Source organism: Triturus cristatus, chromosome 3_1 (assembly GCF_964204655.1).
Source record: "Triturus cristatus chromosome 3_1, aTriCri1.1, whole genome shotgun sequence".
NCBI classification, from domain to species: domain Eukaryota; kingdom Metazoa; phylum Chordata; class Amphibia; order Caudata; family Salamandridae; genus Triturus; species Triturus cristatus.
In genome coordinates this window covers 1,099,707,438-1,099,724,576 of record NC_140583.1, presented here as the reverse complement: position 1 = coordinate 1,099,724,576, position 17,139 = coordinate 1,099,707,438, and the positions used below count along the sequence as shown (strand labels likewise).

Sequence of the window (17,139 nt, the reverse complement as noted above, 5' to 3'; positions counted from 1 at the left end):
TAAAGAGTGTGCTGGATCTACTGCACTGTATATTTCACTGAGCAGCAAGTGACAGAAGTCATCTCTGTTTTAAGTTTCTTGGATGTGACATAATTCCCTTGGCTGTTCCTGTGCTGTTGAACATTACAACAGAATACCTGTGTCAGACATAAAATAACATTGAATCTGTTGCTGTCAGATGTCAAGATGCTACCATTTTATGCCAGATTGTGCACAATATATACCTATGTGTTTCTGAAATAGTCCAAATGCTGATCATCCTCTCATAGTGCAGTTTGATCTATCAGGCACTGGCAGTACTATCGAGGGGTTACTCAATATGCCACATTGTTGCTGCTCAGTATGCCAGGCTGATGCCCAGAACTCGAGGGCCTCGCACATTATATGCAAGTGCTGCATCTTAGCACTCTGCTGCCCCATATACTGCTGCTTAGAGGAGGGAGTGTTTGCTGAATATCGAAGACAGAACATCGTGATATGCAAGCATCGCGGACGAAATATCGAAACCGAAATATCGAAAGGTAAGTATAGATTTTCCATACCTAACTCCACATATATGTACTTAGACAATTTGTATCTTCAAGGTGCATAGATTCGGAGCTAGAAATAGCAAATCTATACTCTATATACATTTACCTTACAATATTTTTGTCCTTGACTGATTGCCCAGTGTATTCTTATAGTAGGCCATTACATTACTGTGTTTGATATGCAATAGTATAATAGCTGCTGCTCAACGTGCTGCTCAATGTCCCATTACTCAGTATACTGTGCTCAGTACAGTGCTGCTCAGTGTGCTGCTACCCAGTATGCTATGAGTGCTGCTCAGTATTTTGCTATTGTGCCCTGGTGTTCTGGTGGTGCTGCTGAGTATGCTGCTTTGCACTCGCTTACCTTTCTTATGCCCTGGTGACATTATCATGCAATTGCGGTCCAAGGATCCAAGTAGCAGAAGCAAACTGTCCCTTCTTTCCAGTATTGTGTGGTCTCCTTGAGTGGATAGCGGAGTGATCACCCATACCAGTCTGGACTTTGCTTCTCTATGGTGGAGTTGCCTCCATGCTTCGGTGTTGCATGGCCAAAGGATATGCAGACACAATAGCCTGTTTAGGTCTAACAGCACTCCTTTTTGGGCCATGCAGTCAAACTGGAAGTATGGCTGCTCAGACTGATTCAAGAGTGAACAGCTTACTGGCTGTCCATTTTCTCTTTCCACAGGCTCAAGCGAACAAAGTGAAGGATAGACAGTGATCTGATTTAATGTACAGTGTTCTGCCAATCTGTTGAACCACTCTCATAAGAAAAGGCAGCGGAATCAATATAGTATCAAATTAAATGCAAGCTGATGACATCACAACAAGTTAAATGTGAAAGGGATGGACGGGTTGTCCATAAGTCTGACCATGCTACCTGAACATTGCCCATCATCCAGTTATGCTAACTATTATGCAGACCTTCCAACTCACAAGGTACCACCTTGTGTTACCCAGTGTCTGCTCCCTTCACACAGACCCCCAGTGAGAAGTCAGTGTCACATACTAGAACCCACCATGAGCTGTAAACTATGGCACAGAGTGGTTTTCACTTCATGTTTGGAGGCTTTGCACAGCTGGTGTCTGTTGCAGGTTTGAAACCTCCCCAGGGCATCAACAGCAGCCTCAGAAGATTTTTTGGGGTGGGGAGGTCGGTAGAAGTTTCTCAGGCTGGGCTCAAAGCCCCACCCCCTCCGAGACTCCACCCTCATCTTCTCACAAAGTGAACAATATTTAGAAGTTGATAGGCCTGACTATAGGTGCTTGTAAGCAACTGGAAAGGGGCAGCCAATTCCTGTTATACCTGAGAGGACGTTCTTGTCTTTGCCCATTTTTTTACTACCGGACTCCATGAATGCTGCTGCTACCTGAGTGAGTTTTTATCCCTCTGTTCTGTGGGAGTTTTCTGTATTTCTTGACCATGACTAAGGGAATCAGCAGTTTTAGTATAAGGGTGTGTCAACCCAGTGAAACTCCTCACACCCAACTGTCCTCAGAAGAAGTCCCTGCTGACACATGCGTGGAGACAGAAGCAAAAACTGCACTACATGTATGTATACACATTCATTGCTGCAGTTTCCCAAACATCTTACTGATACACAGAGAAGAGATAAATTTGAGACCAAAAGCAAAATGGTCTTGTTTTGATATTTGCTTTGCACACAGTCCCTAACTTGTGATTCCCTTTCAGAAATATGTGATGATTCAATGCCCTGATGTTTCTTCTAAAAATGTTACATGTAAAGATTATGAACCTCTGTATGCATCTTTTAAGTAGAAACAAAGCAGAAATAAAGTAGTTGACAAAAGCACGAATGAAAATAATGGTATTAAACTTGATTACACGGCACAGGAACCATACTTTGTATCTGAGGAATGAACCCGAATATCAAATGGGAACTAACTGTACTTTTTCTATGCTTTGCTTTTCTTTTTTACTTTTCCTTTGGCTGTCCTCTTTTTGACACTGGGAAAGTCTGTTCCACCTTCCTCTAGGGGGCATCCCATTCACCTTACCAATACTTAAAACCTCTCCTTAGATCCTACTTTGCCACTTATCAGCATATTGCTTCCTCCTTTTACAATAAGCTAATAACCTGTCTTTAACCTGCAAATTTTTTTGTCCCCTTGTACATTGTTCCGCTGCTCAGCATCCTCGCCATAAATATGTCTCCAAATTTATTCCAGGTTTTCTTCCAACTTTTTTAGTTTGCAATTTTAAACGTAGGACTTTTCTGCTAGCAAAATTCTTTTTATGTTTGCATTTTTTTGTTCATGCTTTGATTGCGTCTTTTTTTGCCTGCATCTTTCTTTTTTGTTACAGCTTTTTTGTTTTCATATATCTTTCTGCCTCTGACATTTTCATTCACAAGTTTTTAACATTCAACCATTTTGCAAGTTTTTTCACTTTCACATGTTTTGTGCTTTGTGTTTTTTGAGTGTTTTTTAGTTTACACCTCATTTTTATTCATTACTTGTATGTTTTTATACCAAAATGCAAATCTTTGCTAACGTAACAGAAAATTTACATACAGGTTTGTATTTTGTAATTTTATTTAGAGACTTTTGGTCGCATAATTATTTTCATGTTGACTGGGTTGTTTTGTATGTTGGTTACTTATGATTTGTTTTTATTTACGATTTATACTTATATGTACTTATTGTTTTCTACATGTTTTAACCTTCACTGTTTAAGATGACTATATTTAAAGCTCACGTTTTTTATAGTAGTTTTCAATTTCCATCTGTATTTTTTCATATTTCTTTGATACTTATATTATCCTTATTTATCTTTATTTATTTTGCATTTTTTGATTATTTGGAGCTATACGTAGAATATTTCCACTTGATCATAGCCAATAAATGGACTCTTACATTTGTTTTAGTGTTCTAAGTAGCCGTGCAGAATATATCAGTAAAAACAGGTCCACTTCTGCACCAATTTAAGCTTCATTGAGAAGCCACTTGTGTGTTTCTGCCGCTTATTGCTGATCTGTACATCTGCTGGCCTGGTCATCACAGTTATTAGCTTTGCGAGTCTCACAAAATAAGACCAACTTTCCTTTTTTTATAATTTAAAAAATAAAGAGAAGCGGAATGTTTTATCATCTGTAAAAAAAAAAAATTTGTAAAAAATGGGAAACCAGAGCTATAATCGTACCTTCTGTTTGACGCTCTAACTCTTAGACTCTATTGGTTTTAATAGAATCATGGTGTAACAACACAGTGTCTCTCAAGACCTTTGAAGAATACCAAATGGCTATGTGAAAAGTGAATCGGTCTGTTGCAAAAAAGGAATGTATGAGTGCAAGTACAATAGTTAAAGTGTTCTGTCTGCGATTCACAGCCCAGATATTGGTGTAACCAGACACGTTTTATGGCATGGGCAGAGTGGGCTCTGACTCAGGGCCCCAGACTTTCAGGGGTCCCCCTGATAGAGCTATGTTCTGCAGAGAGTCTTGCCCAGATTACCTTGAATAATTTTTAAACAGATTGTTGTAAATAGGATTTTTCTATCATTTATTTTAACGTGTGGGAGCCTATTACAGACATTTTTGCTGACGAAATGTGTTTACGTTTCATGCAAAACCCATAAAGGAAGTTTCTTTTAGATCAGTAAATGACCTCACATATGAAAAATGGGAGTGTGTGACAGAGATTATATGCAGTAATATTAGTGAACTGCCGCTGTGTTACAATATTGAAAACACACATCACTAACCCTGAATAGCAGATGTGCACACATTTAGAATTCGACCATGGAGGGCATGAAAGAGCTGAAACTGGATCATACAATCAAAGTTGTTCCAAACAGGGCCCCCCAAAATACATTGGGCTCGGGCCCCCCAAATCCTTAAGACTTCCCTTGGTGTAACGCTTCAAACTGTCGTCCAATTTACTGTAATGCAAATCAGCAAATATGTGGCCTTGAGTTGCCGATTGATTCTGATTCGCCAGCTCCAGAGCTGCTTTCCTCGGAGGTCGAGGTTCACGTTTGTGTAGATCTTCTCTCTCTATGGACCCAAGTTCATAGCAAATTCTCTTTTCAGGAGACTCCCATCATCAGCGCTGCTATGTGGCCTGTGTGACCTAGGAGAATAGAAACATCCTCACTCTCTCTTGGGGCCAACAATATTGATGGAAACTCCAACATTCCTTTAGGGACCAAGTGTGTAGCAGCCCTTCCCAGCACCCAGATTATAATCAGTCTCAAATGTTATCTCTGACTTAGAAGATGCCATACAGCATTCTGCTGTCTATTAGATATCTTTGTACTCTACAAATACTGCATACATAAAGACATTAGTAACACAGGGCACAAAAGACTAGAGAAGCCATCGTTCCTTCTTGTGCCCAAGAAAACATGGATACCGTCACACTTTTTGAGCTAAAGTGCATAGCAACACCTTTAGTAAAGAAGGGCTCTACAGCATGGAGACGTCATCGGTAATAAAGGATCCAAAACCATAGAGCCGTGACTGCACCTTCTTGAGACCAAGAACATAGAAATACCAGCAGCCTGTGGGGATCAAGAACATAGAGACAGTGTTACTTCTGAAGACAGTGGCCTAACAAAGGTCCCCGCAGCACATGCAGTGGGGGGCAAGCTCCAGGGTGCCACCTCAGTGCAGTACCCTGGCCTCAGAGCTCCTGAGTAAGTCCGGAAGGTGGCCCGCCTTGTACTTTGCAGGGAGGCCCCCTCATGTTTCGTACACCACTGTCTGAAGAGCCCAAGAGAATGGAGAAGTTCTGACTCTTGCAGGGCCCAAAATCATAGAGGCGCCATCCATCCTGCAAGCCCAAGAGCAGAGAGACATCTTTATTCCTTACTGCACCAAGTTCATGGAGACATTAGCAGTCCAGCAGAAACCTAGAGCAAAAAGACGCCATCTCTCCTTGAGGGCCAATCAGTATAGGAACCATTACTCTAGCATTGCGCAAAAGTATAGTGATGTCACAACTGTTGCAGAATCCAAGAGCATGTTTATTTATTTAAATTTTTGTTCTTTTATATGCACATACCAAGTCCGGTCGATGGTAGATCACTTTACTGGAAGACAAAAAACATAGAATATAAAAATTTCCATATAATACAGATGTTGCATATTTACAATGGCGAGAAGTATGCATCTTGACAAACATATATTGAAGCAGCTGCCCTGTTTCCTCAAGTTTAATTATTCTGATGTCATTCCACAGTTACAACGATTCAGTCGAGTTTGTTTTTCTGCTCCTGGTTTCTAACATGTAATATGAAGTCCCTGGTCTGCATAAATTGAGGGAGTGTCCAAGAAAATTATTTAGTCTCATCATAATGTTATCTGCAGTTGTTGAGTTTAGTGATGCAGAGTTAAGATGTCGGAGGGCATCACACGTTTAGAGGGTTCATAATGTCCCTTCCTTAATCTTTCATCATATTGTTAATTAGTGAGGTCATAATGATGTTTCAGTAATAGTTCTTCCAACTACCCACCCCCCTTCTTTCGGTGGGATTCCAAATCGGGTGGACTTAGGCCCGGGCTAGTCACCTCCCTGGGCTTACAAAGGAAGATCGACTAGTAGAAGGAGGTGCAAGTAGAAAGAGAAGCACATACTCTTTCTCAGTAGATTTTGGGGACTAAGCATTTCCACACAAAATCCTGAATGTATTCCCCTTGTATTTTACACATATACTTCAGGTCCTTTCATCAGCCAATGTGTTTGGGGTAAACACCGTATCTTGCAATCCGCCAGGACACCCCAGGGTACCCCAGGGTAACTGTTGCGCTTTATAAATAAATTTAACATAACATAACAATCCCATTAGGGCTTGTGAATCATGCTACCGACCCTATTGGGAGTACAACAGGAGTGTTCAGAAGGCCCTTACTGAATGTGTTATGGAGTACACCTACGTTCTGGAGGGATGTTGCTACTTATTTTAGGTGCTGGCATAGAGAATGAGTACTTGAGTCTTTACTCGTTGTTAACTTTCATTGCCATTCCTCACGCACGGTCCAAGATCCTATAAATACCCTAACTCATGAGAAATGCTTACTTCTGTGGATCTCACCTCAGACCCCATCACTCTTGCAGCGATCCAAGAACTAAGAAACATGCTCACGTCTGCAACTCCTGGGGGGTTGGAGACTCCATCCCATCCTGCAGGGGGCCCAAGGACAGTAAAGCATGCTCATAGCTGCAGAACCCAGAAGCTTAGGGACACCATAAGTCCTACAGAAGACCATGGACCAGGAGACATTCTCACTCCCACGGATCCTAGGAGGTTAGAGACACCATCAATCCTGCAGGGGCTCAGGGACCAAAAGACATGCTAACATCTGCACAGTGCAGGAGCTTAAAGATGCCATCAGTCCTTCAGGGGCCAAAGGACTAAGAGACATGCTGACTTCTGCAGATACCAGGAACTTAGAAACACCATCACTTCTGCAGGGACCCATGAACCATGAGACATGACCACTCACCCAGATCCCAGGACTTTAGAGTCCCCATCAGTCCTGTAGGAAACGAAGAAACTTGAAACCTTGAGACATCAAATAATTTAAGGATTTACTATAGCAATTGGTCCTTGTAATTATCCTTCTACAGGCAGATTGGACTACATGGAAATGGACAGGCTGAGTCTTTTTAAGGAATGATAGGGCTGGGTTAGGACAAGAGACATGACCCTTTGTATCTTGTCGTAGGGTTCCATGCAAATTACTTTTTCCCAGCTCCCTCAAACTTTAAGGACGGCTGGACGCATTTCACGTTGAGACAGCAACTCTATTGGTGCATCACAGGGTGATACAGAATAATGGCAACAACAAAAATGATGTGAGGGTTTTTGATGCTGTTAGAAAAATAAAATGTTACCTTCAGAAATGCTCCACATGCACTGAAAATAGCAATTTGTAGACTTAAGGCTGTTATCTTACCTCACTTTATGAAAGCAGAGACAATAGGCAAAAACAGCACCCTTAAGATGTGGATAACCGAAAAGAGTTCCCATTTGCTTTTTTGGGTAAGTTTTTGGTCCGACACCATGTAAGGTGCTTCAATGTTCGACCCCTACGCTTAAACGTTTTAGAGGGGAACACTTGCATCATCAGTCACCAGTATTCTGAAGACATGCAACTCCTTCACAAATATCTGAATGGTTGTCTCCTTGTTACAGAGGAGCCGTGCACCATCCTTGCTGCACCGCTGGGGGACCACAAGCCCAATCAGCCACTTCAACGCCGAACACTCACTCGTAAGCACGACCCCGCCCCACGGCTCACTGTGGTCGTTGCTGGTTCCTGTGAGGAGAGGGAAGCCGTGCACCATCCTTGCCGCACTTCTGGGGGACCACAAGCCCCATCAGGCCCTGCCATGCTGAACATGCTCTCAAGACCTGGTTATTTGACCAGTAACCTTTTCACAATTCTTTCTCCGCTTCTAGCCGCTGCAAGCGCCATGAGACTCTTTGGAGTGATATGTTTGCGCTATAGAAGTGTTGATAACTTGACTTGACTTGACTCATAAGTGCACCGCCGCTCCGCAGTTTACTGTAGTCGCTGCTGGCTCCAATGAGGAGTGGGAAGCCGTGCCTCATCCTTGCCACACCGATGAGGGACCACAAACCCCATCAGCCCTTGCAACACTGAACACACGCTCATAGGTGTGACGCAGTCCATTGGTTCACTGTAGTTGCTAATAGTCATGTGAGGAGAAGGAATCCATGGACCATCCTTGTCGCACTGCTGGGGTACCACAAGCCCCATCAGCCCCATGCAACACTGAACACCTAGTGTATTGTGGAGGACGATATAAGGATATACCTAGTTTCCAGAGGAACCCCATTTTTTGACTTGCCTATAACTTTCGTGCAGTTTACCGAATTTTCACAAAATGTTCCCAAAAAGTGCACTGCTGTGTCTTATTGTGCATGGAAAGTTTCCTGGGTCACCCGTCAAGCGGGGGCCAAGAAAAATGGGTGTGGGGGTATGTGTTTCTCACGTTAATTCTCATAGACCACTTAGGCATGCCTGAAGCCCAAACCGCTGAACGGAATTACACAAAATTTGGCAGAAAGCTAGCTTTTGGTCTGCTGATTGTGCTTTGTCTTATTTGGTGTAAATCCGTTCAGTAGTAGTTGTTGAGAAATTTAAGGAAATCCAAATTTGTATATCTGCGATCGCAGATAATGTGCAACAAATTCTTGACAAATTGTGAATGCACAGGCCAATAGGAATGCTGTGATTGGCTGGACGCAACCTGAGCAGAGAGCTGTGGCCAACATTTTACTTTATCTGGACAGTCCACAGGACTGAAGTCAAATGGCATAACTTGGTATAAGGGGTCAGGTTGGATGTGTCCTCACCCCATGAGAGGCATATAAGCATCTGTCAGGAACTCAACATGTGTTTAATATGTCGCAAAACAAGTTTTTTATTTGCCTGCAATATTCCCGAATTCCTTGCGATTACCAGTGTGCCCCCCATTAACGTTGGGGCAAATTCACGAATATCAGGAAATTCTTTTTTAAAAAACATTTACAGACCCACTCTGACAATGATGCACCCACTCACAGATGCATTTAGAGAGCAATGCACCCAATCACACATCCACTCACAGACTCATGCACCCATTCACAGACTCACTAATACACTTAGGCACCCACTCACAGACCCACTCAGGAATTCATCAACCCAGTCTCATACCTGCTCTGAGACTCATGTACCGACTCACAGACCCGCTCAGATACTCACACACCCACTCACATATGGACTCAGAGACCCATGCACCCACTCACAGATGTACTTAGAGACTCACATATGCACTCACAGACCCACTCAGGACTCACACACCCACTCACAGTCCCACCCAGAGACCCACACACCCACTCACAGGCCTACTCACTGACTTATGCAACCACTCACAGAGCTCACTCAGAGACTCATGCATCCACTTACAGACCCACTCAGGGAGTCAAACACTTACTCACAGACCTACTCAGAGAGTCATGCACCCGCTGACAGACCCTCTCAGAGATTCCTACAGGCTGTCACAGAACTACAAACAGACTCATGCACCCACTCATAGACCCACTGATACACTTATGCACCCACTCACAGATGCACTCAGAAATGTATCCACCCACTCACAGACCCACTGAGAGACTCATGCACCCACTCACAGATTTACTCAGAGACTTATGCATCCACTCACAGACCCACGGAGAGACTCATGCACCCACGCAGAGACCCACTCAGACACTCAAACACCCAGTCACAGACACACTCACAGGATCATTCACCCACTCACAGATGCTCTCAGAGACTCATGCACCCACTCACAGATGCACTTAAAGACTCCCACTCCTACTCACAGACCCACTCAGATATGCACCCACTCACAGTCCCACACTGTCACACACACACCCTCAAAGGTGACAGGTTACAGTTAGGATTACAAATTTAAAAACCATAGATATTCACTGAAAAAACCCAAAGATTAGAGGGACATGATAGTTAAAAAATTAGAATTTAAAAGACAGTAGAAATTCACTGAAAAAACAAAAGGATACAGGGACTTTATAGTTAGGAAATAGAATTAAACACAACTTTAGAAATTCACTGTAAAAAGCAAAGGTTACAGGGACATTATAGTTAGGCTCACATTTCCCTCATATAAAACCAGTGAAATTCAGAAGCTGTAGTTACCTGAGCTAATTATAATTTACGCCCCTGCAATGCACTGCTAATGACCTCACATATTACATCACTCATGAGATGGTCAATGACATCTCTGATGATATGACCCATGACATCTCAAATGACATTACTGATGATATCATCCACACAACCACTCATGCACCCACTCACACCCCTATACAACCTCTCATACACCAACTCACACACCCACACAACCACTCACATACCCATTCAGAGACCCATACAAGTACTTACACAACCACTCACTCACCCATAGAGCCACTTGCACACCCACTCCCAACCACTCACATACCCATTCAGAGACCCATACAAGTACTTACACAACCACTCACTCACCCATAGAGCCACTTGCACACCCACTCCCAACCACTCACATACCCATTCAGAGACCCATACAAGTACTTACACAACCACTCACTCACCCATAGAGCCACTTGCACACCCACTCACTAACTCACTCACTCATACAGCCACTCACACAACCACTCACTCACTAGTGCAGCTACTAATATAACCAGTCACTCATCCTTACACCCACTCATGCACCCATTCACTCACCCATACAGTCACTCACACACCCACTAATACACTAATACAGCCACTTTACTCACCCATACAGGCAGTCACACACACACACACTTACCCATTCAGACACTAACTCACCCATTGACCCAAACTGCCACTCATACCTACACACTCACCAATACAGCTACTCACCCACCCATTTATTTACTGATACAGCCACTCATACCCCCACTCACTCTCTCATACAGTCTTTTAACTTACCCACTCACTCAGCTATACTCTCACACACACTCACATACCCACACAACCACTTACATACCAATTTGCACATCCACACAAACACTCCTACATCCACCCACTCATCCATACTGCCATTCACACAGACACTCACTCTCAAACACACCAACTTACTGAACCAAACACTGACTCAAATAGCCACTCACTCACACATTCAGCCACTTGCACACCAAGTCAGTCACTCATACAGCCATTCAGACACCCTCTCACTCACCCATATAGTCGCTCACACATCCACTCACCCACCCATACAGTAACTCACACAGCCACTCACTCACCCATAGAGCCACTGATACATCTACTCACTCACAAATACAGTCACTCACATAGCCACTCTCTCACACACACAGCTACTCACACACCCACTTATTCACCCATGTAGCCACTCACACACCCAGTCCCTCACTCACATACCCAGTCACTCACTCACACACCCAATCACACACAGATACACACAGTCACACAGCTACTCACATAATATATGTTAGAAGTAGTATCACTCATTAGTAGGACAACTAGTATAATAATTTTCCTTTTGTAGTACTTTATTATATATATTTAACAATCATAAACTTTTAGAAATGTCTTACACTCACTGGATGATGTAATCAGTGAAGTCATTTGAGATGTCATCAGGGATGTCACTGATTATACCATGAGTAATGTAATATGTGAGGGCATAAGCAGTGCATTGCTGGGGTGTAAATAATAGTTACCTCAGGTAATTCTAACTGCTGAATTTCACTGGTTTTGTATGAGTGAGATCAGAGTGTAACTATAATGTCCCTGTATCCTTAGTTTTTTTCAGTGACTTTCCAAGGCTTTTTAATTCTGTTTCCTAACTATAACATCCCTGTAACCTTTGTTTTTTTCAGTGAATATATATATATTGACTGAAAAAAACCAAAGGTTACAGGGATGTTATAGTTAGGCTCAGGTTTCACTCATACAAAACCAGTGAAATTCAGCAGTTATAGTTAGCTGAGCTAACTAACCGGTGCCCCTGCAATGCACTGTTTATGACATCACATATTACATCACTCATGACATGGTAAGTGACATTACTCATGACATCTCAAATGACATCACTGATGAAATCACTACTGACATCATCCAGTGACTGTGACTGTCTTTAAAAAGTTTAAGAGTGTTAAATATATTTACCAAGGTTGATTGGTGAATCAGTGGGTGTATGAGTGCCTGTATGGATGATTCAGTGGGTGCATGATAGACTGTATAAGTGAGTGATTAGGTGTCAGAGTGAATGCATGGGTGAGTGACTGGTTGAGTGAGTGTTTGTATCAGTCTGTCAGTTGGTGTCTAGGTGCATGTATGGGTGTGTGAGTGGGTACGTGAGTGGCTGCATGGGTGATTGATTGGTTGTCTGAGGAACTGTATGGGTGTCTGAGTTTCTGTGTGGGTGGGTGTGGGTGTGTGTGTGACTGCCTCTACAGATGAGTCAGTGGGTGAGTCAGTGGCTGTATGGGTTGGAGAGTATGTGTGTGAGAGGCTATATGGCTGAGTGAGTGTGTGTATGGATGTGTGGGTGAGTGGATGTGTCAGTGGTATACGGGTGAGTAACTGGGTAGGTGAAAGGCAGTTAAGGTGACTGATGGGGTATATGAGTGACTGTAAGGGTGAGTGAGTGAATGTGGGAGAAGTTACATGGGTGAGTGTGTGCTTGTGTCAGTAACTGTATAGATGGATGATTTAATGTGAGTATCTGTATGAGTAAGTAAGTGGGGGGTGTAATTGTATGGGCGAGTAACTGGCTGTGTGATTGACTGTAAGAGTGAGTGAGTAGATGTGTGAGTAGCTCTATGGATGACAGACTCAGAGTGTTAGTGGCTGCATGAGAGGATATGTCAGTGGCTGTATTAATGAGTGAGTGGGTGTATGAGTGACTGTATGGGTGAGTGAGTGGATGTTTGTGTAGATCTATGAGTCAGTGAGTGGGTGTGTAAGTACTGGTATGGGTCTGTAAATGGGTTTGTGAATGGTTGTGTGGGAGTGGGTATATGACAGGTTCTATGGGGGTTTGAGTGGGTATGTTAGTGATTTTGTGAATGATGTCATCAGTGATGTCATCAGCGATATCATCAGTGATGTCACCGATCATGTCATGAGTGATGTAATATGTGAGGTCATAAGCAGTGCATTGTGGGGGCACAATTTATAGTTAGTTCAGCTAACTATAACAGCTGAATTTCATAGGTTTTGGATGAGAGAATCCTGAGCCTAACTATAATGTTCCTGTAATTTTTTGGTTTTTGCTGTGAATTTCCAAGTTTTTTTTAAAATTCAATTTCCTAAGTATAACATCCCTGTAACCATTGTTTTTTCAGTGAATTTCTAATGTTTTTGTAAATGCTAATACCTAACTATAAAGTCCCTGTAACCTTTGTTTTTCCAGTGCATTTTTTTAAAGTGGTACTTGTGTTTGCAGAGTGGCGGAGAAAGGGGGCAGGGCCTCTGACCAGCTCCCAGGAATCCTGCTGTATAGAACTTGCAGAATATACCAGGAGGGCTTCTTGGCCCCCAAGGTCCCTCAGGAGTAAAGTGGACTTCAGCCCCCAACCAGTAATGCACCAGGAGGCACGTTTGCAGAGTGGTGAAGAAAGGGGGCATAGCCAACGAAGACCTCTTAGCAGGGACTTACTGGAGGTAACAGGAGGAGTAGATGGCCCCCAAGGACATCCTTGGAGGCCAACTACACCTCCTGTTACCTCCAGTAAGACCCATACAGCAGGATTGCTGAGAGGCTGTCAGAGGCCACACCCCCTTTCTCTACCACTCCTCAAATGCGCCTCCTGGTGCACTGATGAGGATGAAGTCCCATTGGCTCCAGACGGTTTTTGGGGGCTATCAAGCCCTCCTGCTACCTCCAGTAAGGCCTACACAGCTAGATTGGTGAGAGGTCTTCGTAGGTCATGCCCCTTTTCTCCACCACTCTACAAACGCCGCCTCCTGGCGCACTGCTGGCTGGGGGATGAATTTCCCCTTAGCCTCTAGAGGGTCCTCGGGGCCAACTAATCTTGCTGTTACCTCCAGTAAGTCCCACACAGTGGGATTATTGAGAGGTTTTCAGAGGCCATGCCCCCTTTTTCCACCACTCTGCAAACACGCCTCCTGGCACACTACTGGTTGGGGATTAAGCCCACTTTACTCCTGAGGGTTGTTGGGGGCCCACAACCCCTCCTGGTACCTCATGCAAGTCCCACACAGCTGGATTGCTAAGAGGTTGTTGGAGGTCACACCCCCTTTCACCCGCACTCTGCAAACTCGCCTCCTGGTGCACTACTGATTGAGGGAACACGTTCACTATAGTCCTGAGACCCTCCGGAGGCAAGGGGTTCTCATCACCCAATAAGCAGTGCACCAGTAAGTGTGTTCGGGAGAGTGGTAGAGAAAGGGGCGTGGCCTCCCAAGACCTCTCAGCAATCCCTCTTTGTGTGACTTACTGGAGGTAACAGGGGGCTTGTTGTCCCCCAATGACCCTCAGCATCCCCCAGCCAGCAGTGCACCAGGTGGCACATCTGCAGAGTGGTGGAGAAAGGGGCGGGCCTCCGTGACTTGCTGTCTTCTTTTTAAAATGATTTTATGTATTAGGGGAGGGGGTTGCGTGACCTCCCTTCCCTGGGCGGAATTGGGCCCTGGGGACCCCATCCGCCATGACCAGGCCTTTCTTGAATGCGGAGGGGAGCCATGTGGTCCCACTCTAGGCCAATTTCGGCCCTGGGGACCCCATTCACTTAGGCTTGGCCTTTATTTATATATTTTGAAAAAAGAAAGGGGGGGGGCTGCACAGCTTCCTTCTCCGGGCTGATTTCCGCCCCAGGGACTCCATCCCTTGTGGCCTGGCCTTTGTTTATATATTTTTTTAAAGGGGAGCATGCACCCCCCCCCCGGCTTATTTAAGCCCCGGGCCCCATCCCCCAGGGCCTTGCCTTTATTTACATATTTTTCAAAGGGGAATGGTGGCCAGGCTGGTCCCTCCCCAGGCTGATTTTGGCCCCTGGGGACCCCACCCCGGGGCCTGGTCTTTATTTATAAACAAACTGTTGGCCCCTCTCCCCAGGACAATTTCAGTCTTGGGGACCCCATCCCCGGGTCCTGGCCTCTCCGTTGGGGACCACGGGGGGAGCCTCAAGGCCCCTGCGGCCGATTGCCAGCTCCCCCCCTTCTGCAGGAGCTGGCATTGCTTTGAGACCCAGGGAGCTCCTAAACATGGAGCTTTCTGAATCTTAAAGCAATTTGTCTGTTTTCTTGCTTGCTTGACAGAGGCCAGGGAAGCAGACACACGCTCCGCTTTCTGCAAGCAAGAGAATGTTTCTGCTCTCGCTTGCTGAAAGTAGAGCTTTTGCTCTGGCTTGGCGGAAAGCTCATGCCAAGCCACAGCAAACCGCAATGTCCTAGGGTTGGGTACCCACGGACATTGCAGAAGCCGTCCCTAGGGGGTGGTGGTCCCCAGGGCTATCTAGGGCTCCAGGAGGGGCCGCGAACCACCCCTCTTTATTTCCTGAAGCCATGGGGAGCTATGGTCCCCAGGGCCAGGGGGCCGCAATGGACCCCCTTAATTATTGCGTTTGAGCCCCGGGGAGGGGTGGGGTTCCCTGGGGCTGTGGGGAGGCTGGAGGGCATCCACAGTTTAAAAAATAAAATAATGTATATGTCCCAGGAAGGTAGCGGTCCCCGGGGCACTGGGGGGCTGAGCGGGCAACCCATATGTCTACTGTTCACTGCCCTGGGAAAGTGGCGGGTCCCTTGGGTGCAGGGGGGGGCAAGCAGGCCCCTGCCTGTCTATTGTTTTCTGCCCCGGAGAGTTGACGGTCCCCGCAGCTTTGTATACATCTAGGAAGGGGGGCCCATGAGCCCCCCTCCTTCATTACCTTCATGTCCCTGGGATTTAGCCCACCTGGGGGCTTTAATAAAAATACGTGCAGGAGCCCGTGCTCTTTTTTTTTTTTTGCCACGGATCCGCAGATCCACCTGTAAGTTTGTAGCAAAATCAAATACAAAAACATACTTTTTATCCCCAACACCATATCTGGGGGGTCAGGGTATTCCTACCCGGCCCCCCTTTCATCATTTTTTACTTTTTTTGTGGGAGTCGGCTTAAAGCCGATCCCCATGCTGGCTGCCAATACTTCCTGGTTGAAGTGTTGGCAGCCAATCAAATTTTAGTAGGATCCGCGAGTCCTCTGCAAGCTCTCATGTCCCCAGAAATCATATTTTTAAAACTGTAATATCTCTAAAAGTACTGAAAGGATTTACACCAAATCACAAAAACCACGCTTTCTGGACCAACATCTAGCTTTCTGCCAAATGTGGCGTAATTCCGTTCAGCAGTTCGGGCTGTAGTCATGTTCAAAAAACGAAAAAAACCCTGAGACATAACATGAGGAAAACACTTTTTGGGACCTCCCTTTTTTCTCGCCCATGCTTGACAGGTCACCTGGAAACTTTCAACACAGCATCTGAACCAAAAAGGAGATGTTTTTGAAAATGTCTTCAAGATATGTCAAGCGTGCCAAAGTTATCGGAAAAACAAAAATCCTTTTCCTATGGAAGCTTTGGACCTAGCTATATGTACCTGCTGGCGACCACCAGTAGGTTATATATATAATCTCTTTATTGGGGGACATGGTGTGAGAGGAGGAATTTCTCCAATCCAATTAGGGATTTCTAACAAATCAAACCTTTCTCAGGATGTGTGGCTTTTCAGAAATCAGCAAGTATCAGAGGTGTTTAAGTGACACTTTCTTCTGCACTCCTTAGAGACATGGCTTTTCAACTCCAGAGGTCACTGTCAGCGCCGGACTGCCTGTACCGGTCATCAGGCGTTTCCCCAGAAACCTGGAAGGGTGGGGGCCAGTTTTGCAGCAGTGGGGACTGATTTTGTTATTGGGTGCCAGTTTTGCAGTAGTGCTGCAATATCGGCCCCCAGCAGCAAGCAAGCATTTCCAGCCTCCCGGGGTCAGGCAGTGCTTCACCAGGGGCTGGTCAGAGAAAATTGCTAGGACTGCTTTGGATTCCCAGTCCGCCCCTGGTCACTGTGAGGGCTAGCACCCAGACTTTGGAGCATG

The 17,139-nt window shown here is 45.0% G+C and overlaps 1 long non-coding RNA gene across 2 annotated transcripts in view; it reads left to right on the top strand.

Annotated features, from left to right (window-relative positions):
- Window positions 1–17,139, top strand: part of LOC146861586 (uncharacterized) — a 735,453-nt gene that overhangs the window by 1,409 nt on the left and 716,905 nt on the right. The gene's annotated exons all lie outside the window — the stretch shown is intronic.